Source organism: Pongo pygmaeus, chromosome 15 (assembly GCF_028885625.2).
Source record: "Pongo pygmaeus isolate AG05252 chromosome 15, NHGRI_mPonPyg2-v2.0_pri, whole genome shotgun sequence".
NCBI lineage: Eukaryota > Metazoa > Chordata > Mammalia > Primates > Hominidae > Pongo > Pongo pygmaeus.
The window spans coordinates 34,411,608-34,438,898 of NC_072388.2; the positions used below are offsets into that span (position 1 = coordinate 34,411,608).

Consider the following 27,291-nt stretch of genomic DNA (forward strand, 5'->3'; position numbering starts at 1 on the left):
AGGAGGCAGAGGTTGCAGTGAGCTGAGATAGCGCCATTGCACTCCAGCCTGGGTGACAGAGCGAGACTCCATCTAAAAAATATAAATAATAAATATTCACAAATGAATGCTACAGAGGGGGGTCTTAAAGGAAAAGGCTTTCATGTAATTTAGGAAGTGTTACGTACATAAAGTTGACTCAAAACTTGGGAATGGTTTTTATTTAATTTTTCTTTTTGATTTGTTACTAAACACATAAACAGAAGGCCTGTGGCTTTATAGAGATTATAACAATTGGAAGCAGAGGAAACTTTGTTCATTAGTTGGGATATGGGCAGAGAATGTGTGCTTTCCAGATTTGGCATTGGAAAAATAACACTTAGAAAATAGGAAAGTGGTTCTGTGTGGTCACCAGCCATGAGGGCCTTGAAAGGTGCTCTCAAACAACAACACAAATAATATGTGGATATCTTTCTGTCTGTCTCAATCAATCAATCTATTTAATCTATCATAGTTTTAAGTGACCAGGAGCAAAAGATGGGAATCTCAGAGGGACAGGAGGAAAAACTGAAACCAAAACCAAAACACCATGTTTGCTCTACATTTCCAATTTGAATTGAAATAAATGGAGTTTAAAGTATCTTACAAAGGATCAAAGCAATCAGATCGTGAATTAGAAGAAATAAAAATGAAGTTTAGAAGTGACAGATGGGAACCTGGCCTGGAAAGCAAGCTGAAGCTTTCTGCTGCTGAAGAGGTTCAGAGGAAACGATCAAAACATTGTGAACACTGAAAGCTTTTGCCACAATGAGAAGAGAGAATGCCCCAGAAACTCGAGGCCATCCAAAAAAACGACTTATTGTCTATAAAATAATATCTGAAATGTCCTTTTTCCCTCCTCTGGCCGAAAGCTAACCCCCTTTCTCTTACTCATCTCATCTTACAAGTCAAATTGCTCTTACCTGTGATTGGCCGAGGGAGGTGATGATGCCTTCAAATTGAATACATTTGGTGCATTCTCTAGTGATGGCTTCTATGACTCCAGCAAAGGCTGCTCTGATGCTAGAGGCTGGGAACTTTTGTTGGGAGAAACAGCTGAGAAGGAAGAGAACCAACTATCCTAAAAAATAGTCAGTGAGCTGATACTATATTCTTGGCATCACTTATAGGTTCCAGGGATGAATCAATGACCCAGACAAAGTTTCTGTATTCATAAAGCCTGAATTATATTGGGAAGAAACAGACAATAAACACATATAAAAATATAAAATAATTTCAGGTAGTGACAAATGCTAAGATACAGAGGAACTTGGGGGTGCTATTTATCAGGATTAGGTGGGGAAGCCCTGATGTTAAAGTTGAGACTGAATGATTAGAAGGAGGCAGCACATCAAGCTCTCCATGAGTAGAGTTCCAGACAGGGGGGATAACATCAGGAACAAATACATGTGTTTAAGGGACAAAAAGAAAGGCAGGTGTCAGGAGCATGGTGAGTAAGGGGAGATGGCAAGAGATGAAGTTGGAGAGGGATGCAGAGGTCAAATCACATGGGGCTTTAGGGACCAAGATAAAGAGTTCAGATTTTATTTTAATTGCCACGGAAAGCCATTGGCAGATTTTTCAGCAGGAGAGTGATATGATCTGATTTATGCATTCCATCCATTTTTGACCCTTTCACTTGAACTTTGGCTAGCAATTTTTTAGCCTGGCAGTGCCATTAGAGAGCCTCAAATTACTAGCTCTAAATCAAATTGATGAGAAGTGCTGTCATTCTTAGAAAAACGTTGAAGTCAACATAGCAAGAACCAACTCAATTTAAAACATAAGAGATTTTAACAGACTCTTAAAAAAAAAAGGAGATATATGCATGGCCAATAAGCATATAAAAAGATGCTCAACATTATTAGTCAGGAAAATGCAAATGAAACCAATGATGAGGTACTACCATACATACACTATAACGGCTAAAATTAAAGGCAGACAATATTGAGTGCTGACGAGGATATGAAGTGAGGGAACTCTCACACATCACTGGTGGGAATGTAAAATGATTCAGCCACTTTGGAAATGTCTTGGCAATTTCTTATGAAGTTAAAATATTTACTTTTTTTGCCATATGATTCAGCAATCCACTGCTAGGCAAGTGAAATAAAAACATATGTCCATACAAAGATATGTATACAAATATTCATAGTAACTATTCATAATAGCCAAAATCTGGAAGCAAAATCTGGAAACAATTGAAGTGTCCTTCAGCAGGTAAAGGGATAAATAAATTACAGTGTATTCATGCAGTGAAATACTATGAAGCGATACAGAGGAGTGAACTACTGCTATAAACAGTACAAATGAATATAAAAATTTTTCTTAATAAAAGAAGATAGATACAAAAAGAGTATATAAAGCAGAACTCCACTTATATGGAAATCAATAAGAGGCAATGATTGACAGTAACAGAAGGCAGATGAGTGGTTGCCTAGGGGTTGGGGGTGGGACTGTAGAGGACTTGAGGAAACTTTTTGGAATGATGGGAATGTTATATATCTTGACTGTGGTGACAACTACATGGATGTATACATTTATCTACACTTATCAAACTGTGCACTCAAAATAAGTGTATTTTGTTGTTTGCGAATCTAAAAACATAGCAGGAAATACTTTCTGTATATTCTCATTAGGGAGCTATTACCTCTTAAAAAAAGAATCCTGTAACCTGGCTCTGTCAGCCTTGACCCAGTGAGGAGGTGAAGACCCTGGCTTAGTCAATACAGAGACACGACTTTCTTCCTTCCTTCCTCCCCTTTCCTACTTCCAACTCATTCCCTAGGGCCTCCTCTGTCCTCTGCTCTGACCCCTGAATCTTAGGTCACAGAATTTCCTGCCTTGGTTGTATAATTCACATCCTTAGACTTTGTTAGGGTGGCCTGTCATCTTCCAGGAGCTGTGGATCCAGTTGGTGTAATCAGCATTTCTTTTGGGAAAATTGGCTAATTCATCCTCTTACACCCTTTTGATTGGACCACTTTGTATCAGGTTATTTTCGAAGACTTTCAGTACTAATCTTTTCTCATTTTTGATCTAGTTCTTGCATTTTCCTGGAACTATTCAGCTTATTATTATAATTGTCTGTATTCCTCATTCCTTCCTTACACTGATAGAAATATGTGAGTATACTTTACAGACAGATATATCCTTCATAGAGGCAACAGAACACCCATAGATGCCAACAGTTACACGTGCTACTGCTGAATAATGAAGAGAAGACTTTTCTTTATGAGCACCCTAACTGTGGGGTGCCTAAAATTGGGTCTACCACTTGAGTAAGTGGCTGAGTTAAATATTTTGACTTGAATTTCATAACTTGTCACAGTGATCCCATTGGCAGTAGAGTGGTAGGTTGCCAAGAAGGCAATTAATTATCTCTCTGTCGCCCTGTGTATTAAATTTTGTTCCCTTTCCCTAAAGAGAGGTGATGCTATGGCTTACAACTACTGTGCTCTTGCAGAGCTCTCCACACCAATTAGAAGGGTTCTGTGTTATGACAGTCTTTTATAAGATGTTATGACACTCTTTGATAGAAAGCCGTTGTCCCATTGAAGCAGAAACTTCATCAGAAGCACTAAGAATCGAGGGTGTGCTCTAGATACCCCGAATGGGAGGGGACTCTGTGCTCACTGGGTCCATCAAACAAAGCGCCTCCCACATAGGTCTTTCCATGTGATCCAGCTATTTCCCTATGTTTATCTCCTAGCCCCACCCTTATTTAAGTACACAGTTGGAGGAAGGCTTGTAATATCACATTTAACTCGCTACTGGGAATGTTTTATTGTGTTTATTTAAAACTCTTAAAGCTCTCTTCTGTGAAAGGCAAACTTGCCCTTAGCACATGAGTGGGTAAAAGGTATGGGATTACTTCTTGATTAGAGTCACGCTTTTTGTTAGGAAAGGGTGAAAGTCACTGCTATAAGCCATGTCGTGACACTACTGGGAATCATGGATTTTAACATCTCCAACTCTAATTTCCTTTAGGAAGCCTTGTCTGTGGTCTCACATCAAATTTTCCTATCTGGACAGTGACAAGTCTAATCTCAGAGATGTGAGACCAAGTTGCTAATTACTTAGCACCCAAAATTCTTAGATACTGTTATGTTTCCATTATCAGGGCCAAGAACTGCATGAATAACTCATTGCATTGGTTGTCTCAGTCTCATTTCTCCCTAACTTTCTTTAGCTTTAAGTACAGCCAATTCAAATAACAAATAATAAGCAAACGAAACAACATCAAACCGGAGATTCAAAACTTGCTAACTTTCTTACCCCTGGACCTTTTCAGATCAAGGAGTCTTAAACTGAGCACATGGAATCTCTCCTTAAGAAAGTGTGAAGTTTTATGGGAAGATGTGCAATTAATTCAACCACTTGCAGTCCTAAATATATAGCTGGATACTTCTTAACCTTGGCATATCTATTCTTATCATATTTGTTGGTATCTTTGAATCCAAACAGGTTCTGGTTAGACCAATAGTGAAGAATTATGTTGAATTAAGTAATAGTTTTCAAAAGTGGATGAGATGTTAATGTTAATGGTGCTATCCAGTTTGCTCATTTTCATCTTGGAAAGTTTTCCTATTTTTGTTCAGAGGAATTACTCTGATATGTTTACCTGTAGTCCTTCCTGATCCTGATATACTGTCTAGGACAGTATATATGTCTATGTTTTCCTGTTCATCAGTACATAGCAGTCATTACTGTGCTGGCAGGTGTTTTGTTTGTGTGTGTTTTGTTGTTGTTTGGTCTAATATTTGATATGTAGAAATGTATCATAAAAGGATGAGGCAATGAAATAGACCTCTCAGAAACAGAGCTAAACTGGCCGGGCGTGGTGGCTCATGCCTGTAATCCCAGGGAGGCTGAGGCGGGTGAATCACAAGGTCAGGACATCGAGACCATCCTGGCTAACACGGTGAAACCCCGTCTCTACTAAAAATACAAAAAATTAGCCGGGCGTGGTGGCAGGCGTCTGTAGTCCCAGCTACTCAGGAGGCTGAGGCAGGAGGATGGCGTGAACCCGGGAGGCGGAGCTTGCAGTGAGCCGAGATTGCGCCAGTGCACTCCAGCCTGGGCAACAGACCGAGACTCCGTCTCAAAAACAAAAAAAAAAAAAAGAAAAAAAAAAAAAAAGAAAGAAACAGAACTAAACTGTAACTCAGGAAGCCTGAATTCTACTCCAAGCTTTGCTTTGTACTAGCTATATAATTTTGGGCAGATCACTTTGATCTGTATCTTCGTTTCTTCATTTTAAAAGATGGAGGTGATGATGTAACTTTAAGTATTATGTGGAAGCAAACACAGAGCCAGGCATAAACTAGATGTTGAATAAATGTTTGTTAACTCTACATCTAAAAATATTAATGTTCTGTAGCTCTAAGTTTTTATAGATTCTACAATAGCTGTAAATGTTAAAAAAAAATGCTTGTGTTTCTCAAAACCAGAAAGTGGCAGAAGTTGAGGATTATTGTGATGAAGGTAACAGTGATGAATTCTGAAGAGCATGCATTTGTTTTTAATCCTTACATTATTGTAAGATGTTGGTGCTTACCAACATACTAGGGTCGAGGTAGGAAGAAGGGAGAAGATACAAAAATGAACAAGATATTATTCCTGCCTTCTGGGAGCTTACAGGCTCAGGCCTACCATCAACATGATAGAAATCTTGGACACTGGTGCATTTGTTTTACGCTCTATGAGCGTCTCAACTTCAGTAGAGAATTGTTAATTTATTTGAAGTTGTTTTACATTTGTAACGGTATAAAATATATTTTATAGGACTTTCTACTTGTATTTAGTTAGAAGTTTGTTCTTACTTTAATCTAGAATAATTTCTGTCATGTTTCCAGCTACTTTCCTTTAAAATTCCCCTTAATCATTATTTACCCTTGTTATCAAGAGCTAGCCAAACCAATCTCATAGTGTATGTGTTTGTGTGTGTGTTTATGTATTTTTTCCCTCTTCATTTGTTTACTCCATTAGTTGTGATACAGGCTAAATTGCTGTAACAGAGACCCAGAAATGCAGTAGCTCTGTCCTATGTGGTCATTTGAGGACTGGGCTGGTGAGTCAGCTCTGTTCTGTTGAACATGTGGCTTCCATTTTAGACATCCAGGGTAGCTGTGTTAATTATTGACATTTCTCAGCCAAAAGGAAGAGGGCACAGGAGGTCCATGGCAAGGAGCTTTATCATTAAGTAGGTGACTCAGCAGCTACACACAACACTTCTATTCACATTACGTTGGCCTGAACTTCATGTTACTACTTCTAGCTGGAAGGGAGGCTGGGAAATGTACTGTCTAGATGGGCAGTGGGAGATTCTATTACTTAAAGGAAAAAAAGAGAATGGGCACTGGCTGATAACTAGCAGTGTCTGCCAGTCACTTACTCCTCAGTCAATATTAATTCACATGTGAATACCAGTCTCTCATTCGTTCATGTTCTCATTGGCAACATAGGGATGTGACCGATAATTCCAGAAAGACAAGAATACAAGAATGTTACTGGTCCTTGGAATTAGTTTCTTATGTCTGTCTGTCTGTCTGTCTGTCTGTCTACCTACCTATCTATCTACCTTATTTGTCCTGTGGGTACACAATTATCTGTAATTCTGATGTATGAACCTCTTGGTTATGGGTAGGTTCATTTTTGCCAAAAAATCTGTATTTCATTGGGAAAGTTAACTGCATGCAAATGAATAACTAGGAGTTAACTAAGAGTAGGAATAATTATAAAACACTTGTCAAAAGTGAAGTGCCATAGCAATGCTAAAAAATGACACTAAGAAAAAACTGATTGTCGTGACTTCAAAGGAAGTGTGAGGTTGGAGTGTTTTGACGTGTATAGCATTTAAATGATCTAAATAGGTGTTTAGGTGCTCACATGAGAGACTGTTCTAGCTACTTAGGGGGAAATAAGAGTCTGTTCTATCCACTCAATGCTTAGGTGTTTCCGTGAGAATTTTATCATCTTTAAATATTATTTAAAAAGTAAAGATTGTGTTGTTCTTGGTTAAATTTATCTAAAGGAAAAACATTGCCTAACAAAAATAAGACATTCTTCTTAGTTTGATTTGTTTCTGGAGCCTCTGCCTCTGATATGATCTGTTGCCTCTAGACCCGTGTGTTGACCAGACATACAGGAGTTAGTGCTGCAAACCAGCAGTGAACTCTTGTCAGAGATGGAACTTTGGGTTAGGCAACTTTCTTGTTTTAAAAACATGTCTTTATATATTTATTAGATATAGGAGGCCTCTCCAAAGGCAATAATCTGGTTATTTGAATGTTAAATGAAAGAGAAAGGAAGAGATTATATTGCTTGTAAGTATCAGTAGTTTTAAAATAAGAAAACAAATAGTTTGTATAGGAAACCTTGGAGTGTTTGAGATATCCCAAAACTCAACACCGTCTATACCCACGAATGCTTTGGTTTAAAATATTTATTCTGGTGTGTTATTTAGCACAGTGGTAAAACCTCTGGCTCTGGGCTCAGTTAGAGTTGAGTTCAAATCTATCCTGTGATCTTGAGCTGCCAAGATCTTCTTTCTCCATACCTGAGTTTCTTTACTGGTAAAATGGGTACTGGAATAATAATAATACATAATAGGGTTTTCTTTCTTTCTTTCTTCTTCTTCTTTTTTTTTTTTTTTTTTTGAGACATAGTCTTGCTCTGTCGCCCAGGCTGGAGTGCAGTGGCGTGATCTTGGCTTGCTGTAACCTCCACCTCCTGGGTTCAAGTGATTCTCCTGCCTCAGCCTCCTGAGTAGATGGGATTACAGGCACCCGCCACCACGCTCAGCTAATTTTTTGTATTTTTAGTGGAGACGCGGTTTCACCGTGTTGGCCATGCTGGTCTTGAACTCTTGACCTCAGGTGATTCGCCCATCTCAGCCTCCCAATGTGCTGGGATTACAGGCCTCAGCTACCGTGCCTGGCCTCTAATAGGGTTTTGAGAAGTGAGATGAAGCATGTGAAATGCTTATCATAGAATACGGTGAATGCTCAACAAATGTCAGGGATGATTTTCTGCTTTTCTTTGCTCAGATATTCTGTGAAGGGCAGCATTCACAATATTTTTCTGTGGATGATTTCAAATCTCAGACTCACTGGGGTTCCATAGAAATATTCTTTTATGATGTGGCAGTATACCTTAGTGGTTGGGCCCAAACATCTTCCACTAATCTCTACCTGTGTACCTTGGGGCGAGTTAGTTAACCTTTCTGTGCCTTGATTTTCTCATTTGTAAAATGGAGATCGTAATAGTACCTACCTCATAGCGTTCTTATAAAGACTGACTGAGATATGTGAAAGTTCTTGTGACGATTAAAAGGTAGGTCAAGTGCTTAGTTTGACACACAATAAATGTTCAACAAATGTGACATTAATTTTAAGGCTTAAAATTGTTAGTTTTTTTTTTTTTAGTGAATTGGTAAATTAGTGAATTTGGGTGTCTAGTACCACATTTTGAATATAGTTCAATTCCTCATTTTAAGAACAGTTCTTTCAGTACCCCGTGGTCTTCAAAGCAGTTTCTCAACTACAGGGTGCACTATCACGAATAAATGACAGAAAGAAGCACCACGCCGATAATCTAACATTCTAAATTACTGTTAAGTACTTAGTTCTAACACCCACCCTCTGGTTTGTTATAGTAGAAGCTAATTAATAAATGTGGGTGTTTTTATTTTCCCCTTTCTCCTTTTTAACTTCCTAATGAAGTAAACAGATGTCAGACAACTGGCACCAGAGGTGAAGAAAACTGGCAGTGCTATGGTTAACTTCCTTTCCTAAAGGACATGTGGGCTTTATCCTAGTGTCCCAACTCGTTACTTAGAGTGTTGATGGAGAGGCCTGAAGAAAAGGATCCCAGGGAGAGAGCAGGTGTGTCGGGCTGCTGGTGTTCTCCCTCAAAACTAACTGCAGACACAATACAGGTGACCTGGCAACACTCAGAAGTACCAGCCTTTGAGCCACATCTAGCGGCCTGTGATGCTGGGAATCCGCATAACCTTGTGAATGCTTTGAAGGCAGGAAGGTATCTTACTAGATTTGGTTTCTCTGGCATCTAAGTAACACTGGCATATAGTAGGTGCTTAATAGCTTTTTGCTGATCAGATACCTGGAAGTAAAACATACATCTTTATAATTTTGTATTAGATTTGATTTTATTTAGATGTTGCCAATGCTGGGAGATTATACTCTGCTACTTGATACTAAACAATTTTGTAAAAGTTTATATTTACTAAAGAAACTTTCTATTTAAAGAAATCTGTGAAAATCCCTTTGTAAAAATTGATTAATTTTTAATACTGTATGCTTTGTATATTTCTGTCTCTGTAAATAAAGAAGCACGAATCTAAAATAAACTGTTACCGAACAGGCATAATAGCCAGGAGAATCTGAAGTAGCCCCTTCTTCCATTTAAAATGTAGATCTGTCTTACTCCTTGCTTTCTTCTTTGGGGGCTGCCTGCCACTAAATGTTAAATGGAAACATCTCTACTGGCAATTGAAGAAAATAGACATGAAGGCACTATAGACTCTTCAGAATGAAAGTGTTATATTTCACCATTCTCTTGTTATTTTAAGGTGTAAGGCTTAATTCCTGTAGAGCCTATTCCTAAGTAAGATTTTAAGGCATCCCCTTGGGGCAGAGGTGAAAGGGGTGGGGGAGATAGGGGAGACAGGGTGAAATTTGGGGGTTTCTTTCAGAAGCTGTGCGTAGGGGGCTCTCAGAGCAGCTCTCCCCCGGCTCTGCTCCCATTGGCTGTGGAAAGTGGGGTGGGGTTAGCCATTTCTGCAGTTGCTGCTGGGGCAAGGCATGGACCTCTGAAAGAACCAGACACAACCTGCCTGATGTGGATCACTCTGTGTGTTCTCCAAGAGAGCACTCCGGCCCACGGCTTGACCTGCCTTTATTTTTCAACAAAAGGAGGAAAGTGAATTCCTTCTAGAGCTTGTTTAGGTGCTCCTTGGCTCCTTGGTGCTGGGCTCTGGCAGGATACAGCCGCTGAAGTGTAGTACATTTTAAAAAACTCTTTCTGGGAAATGAAAATATGATTTTGAAGTAGTCTGTAGTATTGAAATGCAGCACTCTGCTTCTTTGCGAAGCAAGACTTACTGGAGGCTCACTGGTACAGAAGGGCCCTCAAGGCAAAGAGGCTCAGAAACAGCAGGAATGGGATCTTGAGAAAGGTACCGCTCATCCTATGAAACAAATTGCTCTAATTAAAAAAAAAATGTGTCATGTTAGCAAGAGGAACTCAGCTGGAAATGTGATGGTGGAAGTAAGTTGTAAAAAGCCTCCATAGAAATATCTACTCTACTGACTTCATAATCTCTGCTGCTTTTTTGAGGTGTGATGAAAGGGATCGGAAATTGTTGGCCGGTGGCCTCCAACACTTCTGGCCATTCCCTTCTCCCCTCACCCTCTTCTCCCAGGAAAAAGAATCTCTCCTTGAAAACATTTCCCTTTTATTTTCCTTTTCATCCTCCTGTCTGAGTACATGGCTTCAATAGGGAAAGATGCTTTAAGACATTAACATTTTATCAACTTAAGGCTCTTTCAGCCATCGCCCACAAATCCCTATGGAATTTTGAACACTTAAGGTTAATTAGTTGTGCATTTGTTAAAAAGTCTGTGCCCTTAATAATAAAATAGGACAATCAAAGGGAAAAAATAACATTTATTAAAATATATGCAGTATTTGAGATCACAAATTTCTATGTCTACCTGGAAGTACTAGCCTCTATTTTCATTAGGGTTTATATTCTTGCTTTTATTTGATTCTATTTGCATGAATTAAAATATTTTGTTTTATTTTGCCATTTGCTTTTAGAAATGCTAAAATTTAGCCAACTTTAATTGAATCATATTGTCTATTGGTATAGGAAATTCTCATTCTATTTCATAATAGAAGAGAAACACCAAAAGCAAAATGCTATATTGAAGCAAAATATAGTCTACCTGTTTGGGGATTATAAATCTCTGTAGGTTCTTAGAAGAATTATCCAAAATTCCCATAGAGACATAGTTTTTTTATGCCAGTGGTTCTCAAAGTTTAATGTACCTATGAATCACCAAAGGGATTTTTGTTAAAATGCAATTCTGATTCAGTAAGTCCTGGGCAGGGTCCAAGATGATACAGTTGTGACAAGCTCCCACATGCTGCTGATTCTTCTGATGCTTCTGGGATAGAGACACACTTTGTGGAACTAGCACCTACAGACATTTGCATTTTAGTTTCTTTGGTTTCAGCTGTATGCTTTCACTGGTTGGTGGAGCTCAAAGTTTACTTAGAAGAATTTAATAAAACTTACATTTTTGATACTGACTTAGCAATGATAAGCTTTCTTTTCTTAAAGGAAGAGAAGCTGAGATTCACAGACGAGTTCTCAGCTGGCCCTGGGCCCTCACGCCCCTTCTATAGATGTCTAATGGGACTCTGGAGCTTCTCCTTTGTTCTCCTAGTCATGTAGAATTGAACTTTGCATTCTAGATATCAATTAGAGATGGGTGGTTTTTTTTTTTTAAAAAAGTGTACGCCCATTTTAAAATATTTCCTTATCATCAAGCTTTTACCAAGAGCCCTGAAGAATATTCAATAAATCGAAGGCCTTAGAGATAAGAGCTTCTCTGTATATTTTTGGCTGATTATAATATAGAAATAAATATTTCAGCTAAATAATGATAAAATAATCTTTTTTAAACATTAGTTGTTTAAATGTTGTCTCTCCCATTAGACTATTAATTCCTTTAGGGCAGGGTCTACATGTTAGGTTGTTGTTGGATTGTTGTAAAGAACTACCCGACGCTGGGTAATTTATAAAGAAAAGAGGTTTAATTGGCTTACAGTTTTGCAGGCTGTACAAGCATGGCGCCAACATTGCTTGGCTTCTCGGGAGGCCTCAGGGAGCTTTTACTCATGGTGGAAAGCAAAGTGGGAGCAAGCACTTCACATGGTGAAAATAGGAGCAAGTGACAGAGAGAAAGAGAGCAAAAGGCGATGGGGTGTGGGGAGGAATCACCCACTTTTAAATGATCAGATCTCGCGAGAACTCACTATCATGAAGATGGCACCAAGCCATGAGGGATCCATCCCCGTGATCTGAACAGCTCCCACCAGGCCCCACCTCCAGAATCGGGGATTACAATCTAACGTGAGATCAGGGCAGGGACAAATATCTAAACTATATCAGTCTATGTATGTTTCACCTATGTACAGTTGTATAACCGTAGTTGCCAACAGGTTTTAGATAGAGCTGGCAAACCATAAATACTGGATAAATGGAATTCAAGTATCAAGTTGACATCAAGTTTGTCACACAAAAAGATCTCTGAAAATGACAATGGCCATTCATGGAGAAGGCTAGGGTTCTTTTTCTTCTTAAGACTTGCGGTTCCTCAGACATGTGTAGGCCTGCCATTGACTCTGTGTTGCTCTCTGAATCTTAATTTTCCCACTTTTAAAATGGAGATAAAACATCTGTCATGGGTAAGGAATGGTAAGAGTGAGCTACAGGTGTGGCTGTTTAGTGACTCTCCCAGTGTGCTTTGCTGGAAATAAAGAGACAAATGGCATATACAAAACACCCTCGGTAGGAGCCAGCCTTCCTCCCCACCAGGCAGAGACAATGTTCAGTGTTCATTACACTGTGTTTTACTCACCATGCAGAAAGATAAATTGTTTTAAATTTTTTATTTTTTTGAGACAGAGTCTTGCTCTGTCACCCAGACTGGAGCGCAATGGATCCATCTCAGCTCACTGCAACCTCTGCCTCCTGGGTTCAAGCGATTCTCCTGCCTTAGCCTCTTCAGTAGCTGTGATTACAGGCATGTGCCAGCACACCCCTAATTTTTATATTTTTAGTAGAGATGGGGTTTCATCACGTTGGCCAGGCTGGTCTCGAACTCCTCACCTCAAGTGATCCACCCACCTTGGCCTCCCAAAGTGCTGGGATCACAGGTGTGAGCCACCACACCTGGCCCATAAGATTACATTTTTTAACCTTCCTTGTAGGTGGGTAGGGCTGGAATGATATGATTTGGAAAATGAAATGTAGGTTAAAATGATGATATAATTTCCAGACTTGATCCTTAAACACATCTTGCATTGGCCGGGTGTAGTGGCTCATGTCTGTAATCCCAGCACTTTAGGAGGCCGAGGTGGGTGGATCACCTGCAGTCAGGAGTTTGAGACCAGCCTGGCCAACATGGTGAAATCCCTTCTGTACTAAAAATGCAAAAATTAGCAGGCGTGCTGGCACGTGCCTGTAATCACAGCTACTCGGGAGGCTGAGGCAGGAGAATTGCTTGAACCCAGGAGGTGGAGGTTGCAGTGAGCAGGGATTGTGCCACTGCACTCCAGCCTGGAAGACAGAGCGAGACTCCATCTCAAAAACAAACAAACAAACAAACACCATCCTGCATCAACTGCTAGCCTTCTCTTCCCATTTTCTGGTAGCATTGGAAGCCACATGCTCCAGATGGGGTAGCCACAAGATGAAAGCTGTTTAGGTCCCTGAGCTTGGAGGATAGTCACCCAAGACAGCCACATAACCGATATGGGACTGTGCTGTGAAAGAGGAAAAAAAACCAAAAAACCTTGATATGTGAAGCCACTGAGATTTTTGTGGTTACAATGGCTAGCATTAATAATCGTGAATAATTCTAATTAATATGCCTCTTGATACTTGTAAGAGATTTTTAGTCTGGGGGAGAGAGGAGAAGCAACAGGGGATAAAATGAGATAGAAGGGTTGTGGTGCTTGAGAGAAGGGGATTGGGGGTGAACATACCATGTTCAGAGTCAGTCTACTTCTAAGAGAACTTCGCCTTACCGTTCAACAAGAGCTGTGTTTATTGTCGGGCCTATTGGCATATTGTGAACACTTTCTTTTCGCAGTAGTCAATAGGTCCCCCCAGATGACTGGCTATGACACACATCTGTATTTCAAAACTCTGTCTGGGGCCAGGTGTGGTGGCTCACATCTGTAATCTCAGCACTTTCGGAGGCTGAGGCAGGAGGATCACTTGAGCTCAGGAGTTTGGGATCAGCCTGGGCAACATAGTGAGACCTCATCTCTCTCTCTGTATAAAAACTTTGGCTGGTTACTGTCCAACATAAATAAGTTGGACTCCTCTCTCTCTTACTTCCTCCCTCCCCAAATACAGAAAGTTCCTGGTCTTTTGTGAATCAAAGAACATGAAGGTGGATCCCTGAATATTCAATACAGCAGGATGGAAGGAAAACATCTCATTGGTGTCCTTGGAAAAAGGTATACAAAAGTAGCTCATAAGCAAGGAGAGTGTGAAAAGGCATAGCCCTCTTATAAAAATAGCTAACATGGCCAGGCGCAGTGGCTCACGCCTGTAATCCCAGCACTTTGGGAGGCTAATGTGGGTGGATCACCTGAAGTCAGGAGTTCAAGACCAGCCTGGTCAACATGGTGAAACCCTGTTTCTACTAAAAATACAAAAATTAGCTGGGTGTGGTAGCATGCACCTGTAGTCCCAGCTACTCAGGAGGCCAAGCAGGAGAATTGCTTGAACCTGGAAGGTGGAGGTTGCAGTGACCCAAGATTGCACCACTGCACTCCAGCCTGGGCAACAGAGCAAGACTCCCTCTCAAAAAAAAAAAAAAAAAAAAGCCAACATCTAATGGTGTTTATTATGTAACTGGCATGGCACTGTGCCAAAAGCTAGACACATATCGTCTCATTTAATCATCACTACAGCTATATAAGTTATTTGTTTTATTTAATAAAAGAATAAACTTTCTTTTTTTAAATAGAAGAAGTCACAGAAAGGGTAAATTGCCCCGATCCCATGGTTAGTAAATGCAAGACTCAATGATTTCTCATTGCTTTTGAGACGGATAACAAATACCTTAATGCACCTTACAAAATCCCATATGATCTGGTTCTTGTCTATGAACCCATCTTACTACTGAAGCCAGACATACTGAACCTTCTTTTAATTTCTCAATCATGTAATGCTTTTTCCCACTCTAGTAACTCTTTCCCCCGTTCCCCCACCTTCCTTTTTTTTTTTTTTTTTTCCTTTTTAACTTGGGAAATTCTTCCTTGACTAGGTCCTGACCCGACCTGAAATTCTGTCAGTCCTCTTTCTCCGCATACTCATAGTACCTTGCACTTTGGTTCCTGGCATTATCAGAAACATTTATTTGTATTATCCTTGGACTATTGTCTGTCTCTTCTAGAATGTGATCTCTGTGATGCATTATCTCATGTGAGGCATTAGCTCATTATCTCTATTTGGCCCATATTAAGCTCACAGTAAATGTTCAGAGAATGAATAAAATGAATGATCCTTAGATTTTTTAATTGGTCCCCAGAATAAATACTGATGGAAGATGGGATGAAGGTGGGAGAATAAGTGAAGAATATTGATATTTGAAAAGAACTCTGAGAACATATCACTTGCTGGTATTCTTAATAGTTTCATTGTGTTGGAAAGAGATTTCTGTTTGCTTTTTAAATATTTTTCACAGTTCTGCAATGATAGGTACTCTTGATATTTTTTGAAGACAGTATTATTCTATAAAACTGGAGGATGGTGGTACATGCATGTAGTCTTAACCATTTGAGAGGCTAAGGCTAGAGAATTACTTGAGCCCAGGATTTCATGGCCAGCCTGGGCAACATAGTGATACACTGTCTCTAAAAAACAAAAATAAACAAAACTCCCCCAATTTAAAATAACAAACAAACAAAAACTTGGAGTTTTCAAGCTCCTGGTGGTCCTGAATTTATCACAAAGGATTCTTGAATTTATAAAAATATTGGCCAGGCGCGGTGGCTCACGCCTGTGATCCCAGCACTTTGGAAGGTTGAGGAGGGCAGATCACGAGGTCAGGAGTTCAAGACCAGCCTGGCCAACATAGTGAAACCCTTTCTCTACTAAAAATACAAAAAATTAGCTGGGCGTGGTGGCAGGTGCCTGTAATCCTAGCTACTCGGGAGGCTGAGGCAGAAGAATCGCTTGAACCCAGGAGGCGGAGGTTGCAGTGAATAGAGAGCACACCACTGCACTCCAGCCTGGGGGACAGTACAAGTCTCAAAAAAAAAAAAAAATTGGCGTTTTGTGTAGATTGAGTAAATGACATGCTTTTACATATGTGTACATATCTACACTATTCAAAAATATATGTAGATGCTACTGTAAATAATACAATGCCAATTTATTTAATAGCATGAATAAATTTCACAGTAATTTTATATAATTATGCTTTCCCTCTATCAGCAGATACCTTCACTCTAATTGTTTCACATGTTCTTAATATGAAAAAATGGTTCTCATACTTAAATGGTGAAAAGAGAACTAAGTCTTCTGACTATCACAAAATTAATTTTAGAAATGTTATTAAAATAGAAGTGATCTTTAGGTATCAGTGTTCTAGTTTTATATTGTATTTTTACATTCCTCATAGAGATTGGCTTCTTAACTCAAGGCCATTTCCAAAATTATGTTTGGTTCTTCTTTTTATGAGATATCTCTGTGTTTGTTTGTTCTCTCCTTAGCTTTTTTGTGGTATAGAGAATACTCGTGGACTAACTACTAAAGGCAAAAATTCATATTTAAGGGAGGTTATAAATTAATTTTGACTTGTTATAATATTAGGAAAATATTGTCATGTTACAAAAAATTTTCATTTGCTCATAATTATCAATTTGACTATATTCGTAGGAATTAAGAAAAGTGGAAAAGTATCTTTCCAATAAATCAAAGTTCTTGCGGTATCTCTTCAATCCATCCTATGCATGTCTCCAAAGTAATTTTTCTAGATTTCTTATTTAACATTTTAGTTTCTGCTCAAACATCTGTAATGGCTCTAATCGCCTACAGGTTAAAACCCAAATATTTTAGCTTAGCGTGCCATGTTCTCCTCAATTTGTCTCCAACTTATTTTTCGATTTTTATTTCTCAATATGTCCCTGCAAATCTGCTAGAGTGTGGAGGTTAAGCATTTGGTTGAAATCAAGAGAAACTTGGATCAAGCCCTAGCTGTACCAGTTGCCATCAGGCATTGAGCTGAGTGCCTAACAATCAATATCACATTTAAACCCCACAGCAGCCATATGAGAAGTGTTATTATCGTGATCTTTACTTTGCAGGTCAGGACACCAAGACTTCAGGGAGTTAGGCAACTGGCCCGATGCCACGCCAGTTACGTATATGGCCTGGAGAATGAGACAGGTTTTCAGTTTCTGCAAATGGTTGAAACATGGTCAGTTTTTAAATTGAAAACTTGAGGCATACATGGTAACTTTGAACATATTTGATTTAAAAAAAAAAACAAATCCAAATCTAAAAGAGAGAATGTGAATACTGCCATAGAGTTTATCAAGTGGAAATTAACTTATTTCCACACTTTTATCCTAGGATTTGTTTCTAAATAAAGCCTGACATTTAAGGTAGAAGGATGATTGGAGGGGAGCAGAGTGCAGGGAGGAGCCAGCAGTGAGTGGAATGTGGAGCCACCTCAGGCCCTCTGTGACTTGACATGCCACTTGGTCTCCCTGAGCCTTACTTAGTTTACCATATTCTAGAATGTGCACCCCAAGGGTCTTCTTTCTGACCTCACACCATTATTATCAGGATATGTAAAAGTACTGGAAAATGTATCACATGCTGGGCAAATAAAAAGTACTATTACTATCTTCTGTTCAAGATGTGACTATTTTTCCCATAGCAATAGAGGATGGAATCATACTAATTTCTACCATGGAATCACACTGTTTTCCACCTTGGTGATAGGAATACTTTCTTAGGACATAACTTTTTTCCTACTTTCTCCTACATGATTGTATACATACTTGAATTTAGTTTAATTTTCCACTGACACAACTCCATTTTGACTGCTGAGTAGATTAATCAACTGATTCAGAAAATCACTAGAAGCTTGGTTGGCTGATGAATAGGACAGAGATTAATAAGCAACTTATTTGTAAGTTTTAAAAATATAACCAGGACAACATTAGCCAGTTGCAAAAATGTTGTCCTATTTTCTCTTTATCAATACCCTACCTCACTGTTCACAAGCTCTAAGCTAAGCTAAGGGAATATGTGCAGACTAATCAACATTCCCACCTGTGTAGCAAAACAATTGGTCAGTGGATGGGAGAGTCAGTACAGTTCACAGGATCTGCTTGATCTTGTTTCTCTTTTTATCTTAAGTATATGTGACAGCCTGATTGTAGCATGTGAAGTAAAACTGTACTCATGTGGTTAAAAAAAATACAAAACTTAAGTTTCTAGTGTTTTTGCATAAGAGGCAGTATAAGACAATATAAAAAGTACCATATCCGTAATTGCTACACATTGTTTTGCTTTCGTATTTGGAATAGATTTTGTGAAACCAAGTCAATCTTTTCCTAATGTTTAGTCCTCACATGATATAATACGTAGTAAATAGTGCCAAGTACTAAGATGTGAAATACAAACAAAACGACTCACAGAATACAAAGCATTCATTCCAAATACTCATAAAAATAAATGAAGAGTAATAAATGAAAATAGATAATGCACCTATTTTACTTAATTCTCATACATAGCATAATTTCACATTTAGAAAAGAAAAAAATACAAGATATAAATACTCTCCATAAAGCTGAACCGAAGCTTTGAAGAACTTTTTACTATAAAATTATTTATAAGCAGAAATGTTTGTCCTGAATATCAAGATGAACACTGGAATGTTTGTTTCAAAGAATTAAATTATTTCAGTGCTGTCCTAAAGCTAGTTTCAAAATTATGGAAAGGTTTTTGAAACCAAATGCATTTCTTCTTTTGAGGATATAGATATACACATGCACACACACACACACACACACACACACACACACACACACACACTCTTAAAAGAACTGGGCTCATTTTTCAAAATGCAGAATACATTTTTCCAACTCCATTATTCCTCTCCCTCTGGCTTGTTGAGATGAGCACTTTACCAGGATAAAGGATTTCTTCTGTAAGGAAGTCTTATTTCAGATTAACTGGAACCAATGCAGAATGCAAACACCATTCACTTTCTAGAATGATATGCTGGTGGGTTGGAACCCATCTGCTGCTATTGCAGAAAGTACTTGGCCAAGGTTGCAGTTTGGAAAGAGATGGAGGAAAATGGACAAGGGAGCACTTCTCAGAGTGCAAGTTTAGGCTCCATATGAGGAGCTTTCCCTTCCTACAGGATGGGTAGTGGAATGGCCTCACAATTTTTACCAATATTTTTTTTAGAATTGCTGTGGACCAGAAAATGCTGTATATCTCCTATTGTTTCCCATTAATATTTTTTTCTTTTTTGAGAGGGAGTTTCGCTTTTATTACCAGGCTGGAGTGCAGTGACGCAATCTCGGCTCACTGCAACCGCTGCCTCCTGGGTTCAAGCCATTCTCCTGCCTCAGCCTCCTGAGCAGCTGGGATTACAGGTGTGCACCACCAAGCCCAGCTAATTTTTGTATTTTCAGTAGAGATGGGGTTTCACCGTGTTGGCCAGGCTGGGCTCGAACTCCTGGCCTCAAGTGATCCGCCTGCCTCGGCCTCCCAAAGTGCTGGCATCACAGGCATGAGCCACCACCACCAGCCTATTTCCCATTTTAAATAGTGACATTATCGTGAGTATCCTGTCCTGGTTTCTCTATTGTATAGTAAGTGCGGTGAAAGCAGGGAACTTGTCTTTTTTAATTCATAGGTTATCAGACCAAGGGGAACACCCAGGGAAAGACTGAACACCAACTGGAGAGCCTAGATTTTAAGCTGGTTGCAGTAATTGGCTGAGACTTTAGGTTTTTTCTTTGGGTTGGAGTGTTTTAAGTGTAGAAAGAAGAATGAAATATTTTAGTGACCAGAAGGGCAGAGAAAAATCCTACCCATTCACCACACTGTTTTTTCTCTCTAGACAGGAAGTTATTTAGATCACTTTTGGTATGACATTTTAACAAAAAAGGCTGAAACTGGAGTTATGGTTGTGAATGAGATGGAGTAAACATGTTTCACCCTTTCTCTCCCACTGAATATAACTGTAAAACCCAAACAGAATGCATGATGGCAATTATTGGAAGATTCCGGAAAGTAAATAGGAGCAGGCAGATTGGAACAAAACAGAATTTAAAGTATAATCTAATTCGTGGTGAATTTACTATTTTCCCTCTTCGATGTACCCCAACTTGAACTCAATGTGCCTGTTAACCTGGAAGTGAGCACTATAGTTCAGATGGAAAGGGCTCCAGGAGAAGCCTCTGTCCTTGGTTTGAAGCCTAGGAAAGGAAGCCCCTAATGCTCAGGGAGAATGTGAAAATGCCCTCATTCCTGTTTTCCGATCTTTTCTTTTCTTCATTCTTTTATTTCCTAGCCCACTGAAGCAATTCTGAATGGTAACAGTGGCAGCAGCTATGAAAACCCCAAAAGCCAAAACTCTGAGGAAGAGGACCATTCCTCTCCATTTGGTGGAGCTGTTGTTCCAAGACAGTGGGACAAACCCCTGTTGATTCCCTGCCTCTGTTCTTCTGCTTTGGCCAGGACACAGGTTTGGTCTTGAAAGTGTGTGACACAGAGTGTGACACAGCAGGGTAACTAGAACTCCAAGTGTTTGTCTAGTGGACCGTGTAGGGGAGGCCCAGGGAATGGGAAAGTATTGGAGAGATCTTGGAAAGGGAGGGGCTTGTGAAATCAACCCTATAAAGTTGTTCATGAGCACCAAGCTCACCTTTAAGCTTCACAAATATAGGTCTGATCCTCATTTGCATACCAAAGACTTTGAGAACTGAACTAGTAGACTGTCCAGGTCTCAGACTGACCATTTGGCAGTACACACTTAGGAAAGATCCAAAAAGCATGACAGAAGCTTTGAAAATTGAACTGACTTTGGAATCACAGTCTATAGAGAGTGTACTGAAACTTGTAGCTTGTACATACTCAGGCAATTGCCTGCTAAAACCAAATATCAATATTCTCCACAGAACTTAAACAAGACCCAGAGTGCCATGATATAATATTCAAAGTGTCTAGAATATGATCCATAATTACTTAGTGTACAAAGAACCACAAAAATCTTGACTCATGGAAAAAGACAACCAATATATGTTAATACCAAAAGTATACAGACATTAGAGTTGTCTGACAAAGACTCTAAAGCAGTTATTTCAAAAATTTTTGAAGGAACAGTCATGCTCTTGCAACAACAGTTAAATTAGAAAGCCTCAGCAAAGAAATTGATAATATAAACAAAAAAAATGGAAATTTTACAATTAAAAAATATAATTACCAAAAAAATTAAAAGGCTTTCTGGATGGACTTAATAGCAGAATGGAGATGAAAGAAGAATCAGTGAACTTGAAGATAGATCAATAGAGATTACTCAATCTGAAAAAGATTTTTGAACAACTGGAAAAAGAATTAGTAGAGCTTCAGGGACCTGTGGAGCAATAAAAAAAAAAAATCAAATTTTCTTATCTTCAAAGTCTCATAAAGAAAGGGAAAAATGCAATACTGAAAAACATTTGAAAAAATAATGCCCTAAATCTTGCAAGTTTATTGAAAGACAAAAACTTACTTAAGTTTATACTTATTAAGAAGTTGGGCAAACCTCACATAGTATAAACTCAAAGAAATCCATATGTAGAGACATTGTAATCAGACTGCTGAAGTCTTAAAACAGCCAGATTAAAATAATGCATTAACATGTAGGGGAATGATGATTTGAATGACTGGATTTGTCATCAGAAAGCAAGGAGGCAGGGAGGAGGAGACACAACATTTTTAAAGTACTAAAAGAAAAGAAGCGTCAACCTAGAATTTTGTTTCTAGCTAAAATATTCTTCAGGATTAATGGTGAAATGAAAATGTCTCAAATGAAGAAAAAGAGTTTAGAGGCAGAAGACCTATTCTAAAAGGATTGCTAAAGGAAACTTTTCAAACAAAAGTGAAAGGATACTGAAAGGAAAGGTAGAACATCAGGAATTAAAGAGACATGGAAAACATCTCAGTAAATATAATAATAGAGTATTCTTATCCTCTTGAGTTCTCTATGTTTGGCCGTTAAAAGCAAAAATTGGAATTTGTGTGATGAGGTTCTCAGTGAATGTAGTCGTAAGTCAAGACAACTGTAGCGTAAGTGGACAGGCTAAAGAAATATACAAAACGGTAGGGTTTCTATGTTCCAATTGAAGTGGTGATATATGGATTCTAAAAAAACTGCAAAAAATTAAATGTGTATCTCAAGTGAAATGACTAAAAATACCATACAAAATAGGAATAGATACACTAAAATGAAATATTTTAAAAAGGCTTAAATAACCAAAAGAAGGCAGAAAAAACAGGAATCCAAAAAAAAAAAAAAAAAGGAGACAAAATAAATTGAAGAATGGGAACCTAAACCCAAACATATAAATAGTTACATTAAATGTAAATGATCTAATTGCACCAATTAAAAGACAGATATAATCAGAATAGATTTAAAAACATGACCTAACTTACATATTGTGTACAAGAAACTCACTTCAGTTTGATACATAAGTAGGTTAAAAGTAAAAGAATGGAAAAATATGTACCATGCAAACACTACTATAAAGAAAGCTGTTAATATCAAATAAAGAAGACTTTAGAGCAAAGAAAATTACTAGAAATAAAAAGTGCTATTACATACTGCTAAAAGGATTAACTCAAGAAGAATATACAAATACTAGATGTATATGCCACTAATAATAGAGCTTTAAGATATATAAAGTAAAAACTGACAGGGATGAAAGGAGAAGTAGACACATCTATAATTATAATTAGAAGCTTCAACAATCCTCTCTCAGCAATAGATATAATGAGTAGACGGGAAATGAGCAAGAATATAGAACTGCAGAATGCTTCAACCAACTGGATCTGTCACAAAACACTCTACCTAAAAGCAGCAGAATAGACATTCTTTTCAAGTGTATGGAACATTCACCAAGACAGACCATCTCATAGATCATAAAATAAGCCGTAAAAATTGAACCTCATTGAAATAGTACAAAGTATCTTCCGAGGCTACAAGAAAATTAAACCAGAAGTAACAGCAGAAAGATAATATCTCTAAATACTTGGCAATTAATCATCAAATTTTAAAATAATGGGCAAAAGAGAAAGTCGCAAAGGAATTAGAAAATAGTTTGAAGTAAATGAAAATCAAAATACAAATTGTAGGATGAAGTTAAGTGTTTAGAGGGACATTTATAGCACTAAATATGCATATTTTAAAGAGAAAAATGGTCTTAAAGAACTTAAGCTTCTACCATGATACACTTGAGAAAGAACAAATTAAACTCAAATCAATAAGAATGAAGGAAATTATAAAGACAAAAGCAGAAATCAATGAACTTGAAAACAAAAAATAGAGAAAAATCAAAGAAACTAAAAATTGGTTCTTTGAAAAGATCAATGCAATTTGTGAAGCTCTAGCAAGAAAACAGAATGCAAATGATTGATATCAGGAATGAAAGAAGGGACATTACTATCAACTCTAACATTAGAAGGAAAATAAGAAATATGACAAACAATTCTACTCACATAAATTCAACAAATTAGATGACATGAATTAGTCCTTTAAAAACCACAAACTCCCAAAACTCACCTCAGATGAATAGGTAGCCTCGATAGTTCTATAACCATTGAAGTAATTGAATTTGTAGTTAAAAACGTTCTGAAAGAGAAATCTCTAAGCCCTGTTGGTTTCACTGGCAGTAAGAGGATTTTGAACGTTCACAACACAAAGAAATTATGTGTTTGAGGTGATAGATATGCTAATTACCTGATTTTATCATTACATGTTGTATACATGTATTGAAATATCACTCTTTTTCCCATAAATATGCACAATTATTACATCAACTAAAAGGGAAAATGTCTTTACATGAATCCCAGGTGCTCTTAAAAATACTTATTTGAGCATTAGGAGATATACCTAATGTAAATGACAAGTTAATGGGTGCAGCACACCAACATGGCACATGTATACATACATAACAAACCTGCCTGTTGTGCACAAGTACCCTAGAACTTAAAGTATAATAATAAAAAAAAGAAAACTTAAAAAAATCTTATTTGATAAACCATAAAATGCTCAAACATTACAATGGGCTTTAAAATAAATTCAAAGGAAAATACAAAAAGAAAATTGGTGGTGATAAAAACAGGTGAATATAATTATTTTGATAACTTTTTTTTTTTTTGAGACAGGGTCTCGCTGTGTTGCCCAAGTGGGAGTGCAGTGATGTGATCATGGCTCGCTGCAGCCTTGATCAACCTGAGCTCAAGCAGTCCTCCCACCTCAGCCTCTTGAGTAGCCCTGACTACAGGCATGTGCCACCACGCCTGGCTAATTATTTGTATTTCTTGTAGAGAAGTGGGTTTTGCCATGTTGCCCAGGTTGGTCTCTAACTGCTGGTCTCAAAGTGATGCGCCCATCTCGACCTCCCAAAGTGCTGGGATTACAGATGTGAGCCATCGTGCCCGGCCAAGAACACTTTAAAAACTATAATCATTGGAACAAACAGAACTCAACAGATGGGATACATTTTTTACTAAACCCAAAGAAAGTAAATTGAAAAGTGATGTTGAGAAACTAATCCCAAACATAAGACAGATAAGGGGATAAAAAATATGAAATAAAAATGAAGAAACATAGTATATAGGTTGAGGGACTCCAATACGTGTCTAGTGAGAAGCCCAGACATAAAGAATGGAGTGAAAGGTGGAGAGGCCATAGCTAAAGAGATAATAGCTGATAATTTTCAGAATTGAAGAAGGACATTAGTATTCACAATGAAAGTACACATTGAGTGCTGGGCTCAGTAAATATATGTTGAAAGGTGACAAGAAAAATTACCTCATAATTAGATACAAATGTACATGAGAATTTATACCAACCAATCTCTGACACTTGCACGTATTACATTTTATTAGAGTAAGTTTTGTAAATGGAATTAGAATTGTTATTATTTTCATTTATGTAGCCTCCAAAGCCCCTAGAAAAGGGCTTTGCTTATTGTAGATGCGCAGTATATTTGTTGAATAAATGAAAGAAAACTTAGGGAAGAAAAACAACTTCCCTCTATCTGGCTTTCCCGTATCTGTGGTAATTAATCAGGGTATAACTGCCTCACGCTGACTTTTTCAAGTGTGAATGGGAAGGAGTGGGTGTCTGAACTTGTATCTTTCTAAATCATTTTTCATGGATTTTGTACTCCTAAGGGAGGAATTTTTTTAGGGATCTGAGGTTAGGATGCTTGCTCTGGCTTTGTTTTGAATTCAGATCATAGCAGGTAAGAGTCTATAACTTAGTCTCACCTTGCTGAAATGACAGGCTTGGCTTTAGTGCAACTTTGTTTTTAACTGCCTGTGTCCATCCATCCAACTACGGAAGTCAAGGCACTAGGGTAGTTTGGTCTGAGGAAGATCTGAATGGACCATTTGCATTCTAAGCTTTCATCAGTGAAAAGCAGTGTTGTTTCCTCATGTGTTGCGAAATAAAAATATGCTTTTAAGAGGACATAGTTTGTCTGCCATGACTGAGTTCCTGGACCTGCCACCCTCATGCTATTTCAAGGCCTCTTCAATCCTGTCTTCTGTCTTGGGCAGCAGCAGCCCTCAGCTCCCAGTGAAAACCTTTTCCATATTCTTTTTTATGCTGCATTTTTGCTTAAAATGCAATATTCACGTAATTTAGGTGATAACATAGGCATGGTTTTCCCAATATTTCCCTCATCTTTCTTCCTGATAATGAATATTTAGACAAAATCCTAATCATCTACTTTTTAAAAATCCACTGGAATCACGATTAAAAAACGAAATTGCAAATTTCCGTGAATTTCCATCTCCCACTCCCTTCCCGTGAATTTCCCTCCTATGGATTCCAAGGTCATTGACAGAATATTGAGCTAATCAAAAGCAAAATGTTTCAGTAGTTTTCAAACACTGATTTCAAGGGGTTGTTTGGATTTTCTCTATATTAGTATTATGATATTTCAGGATTTCCAGTTAGATGTATGGGAAATAATAATTTTAAATTAGTGTCTAATTAGAAACAACTAGGAACTCATTCCACTCTGTAAAATTCAACAGGGATCATTCTTCAAAAAGCCATTAAAATCAATGTGTTATTGACAAAAAGATTTTGTATTTCTTATCACTTACACAAAACTTTGGAATTTTCTTTCTTTGCTCTTGACAATCAGTAGCTTTATCCTGTTAATCATAAAACATTTTCTTAATAGAAAGATTTATCTAAATTATGGGAAAATCAATAGTTACCTGAGTATGAATCTTTTTTTTTCTCTCACTGAGGAAAAAAATATGAGAAATAGAAGTGTTAGTGGCATATAGTTTACATATTTTTCTTAATAACTTGCAAATAAATGTCACATTATTTTTGTCTATGTAGAATGCTAAATACTGTGATGTCATGGAGTGTTTTGTAGGCGTAGCCCCTGATGAACAAGGTAATTTGTATGTTTGTGTGCGAGTTATACCCAGATATGATATTACACCTTAGTCCCTGTCTTTGTGGTTGCTAAAGTTACGGGTTCAAATTAGAAAAAGATGGTGGTTGGGAAGAGAGGTCTTTAAAGATTGCTCACTCCTGTAATGTGTAGATAAAGACTAAATATTTGAAATCATAATCCTAAGTACAAGTATCATTAATAAAATGTAACCCTTAATCAACAATATCATATTTTATTATAGCATTGAAATAAAAAAGAAACACGGGGAAGTTGTAGCATTTCCCACTGTTAGTTTATAAATAACAATATTTAAGCATAAAATATTAAACCAACATAATTAAGGCTCTTATACCTCAAGAGTCAGTTTGCAATAATATTGAAAGTATCTAAATTACTAAATGGTAGAGGAACAGACTCCCATGTAGTCTGGCTGCACTAAAATAGAAATGTCTCAGTTAAAGTCAGTGCCACGTTTTCTAAGGAACCAATCAGGCTTATGCAGTTAGTTAGAATAAGATGCCTGAAGTGTGAATGCATAAAGTTGACTGTCATACACCATGACCTCTGCAGCTCTCCAGTGCTCAGTTCATGCTTCTCTTATAAGTGTAGCTTCTTGAAGGCTTGTGTGAGAGCTGTTGAGAATGAGGGTAAATTTCCTAATATTTCTCCTGCTTCAGGTAGAGTGTTAGAAAAAAAAAAGGGGGGGGGGGTGGGGAGGGGCTTAAAACATTTCTTTTTTGCAGATATTTTTGGAAGGTTCAAAAGTGGAGAGGTGAA

The 27,291-nt window shown here is 37.9% G+C and overlaps 1 long non-coding RNA gene across 1 annotated transcript in view; it reads left to right on the forward strand.

Annotated features, from left to right (window-relative positions):
• LOC134738106 (uncharacterized) overlaps positions 1–27,291 on the forward strand; it is a 90,393-nt gene that overhangs the window by 14,936 nt on the left and 48,166 nt on the right. The gene's annotated exons all lie outside the window — the stretch shown is intronic.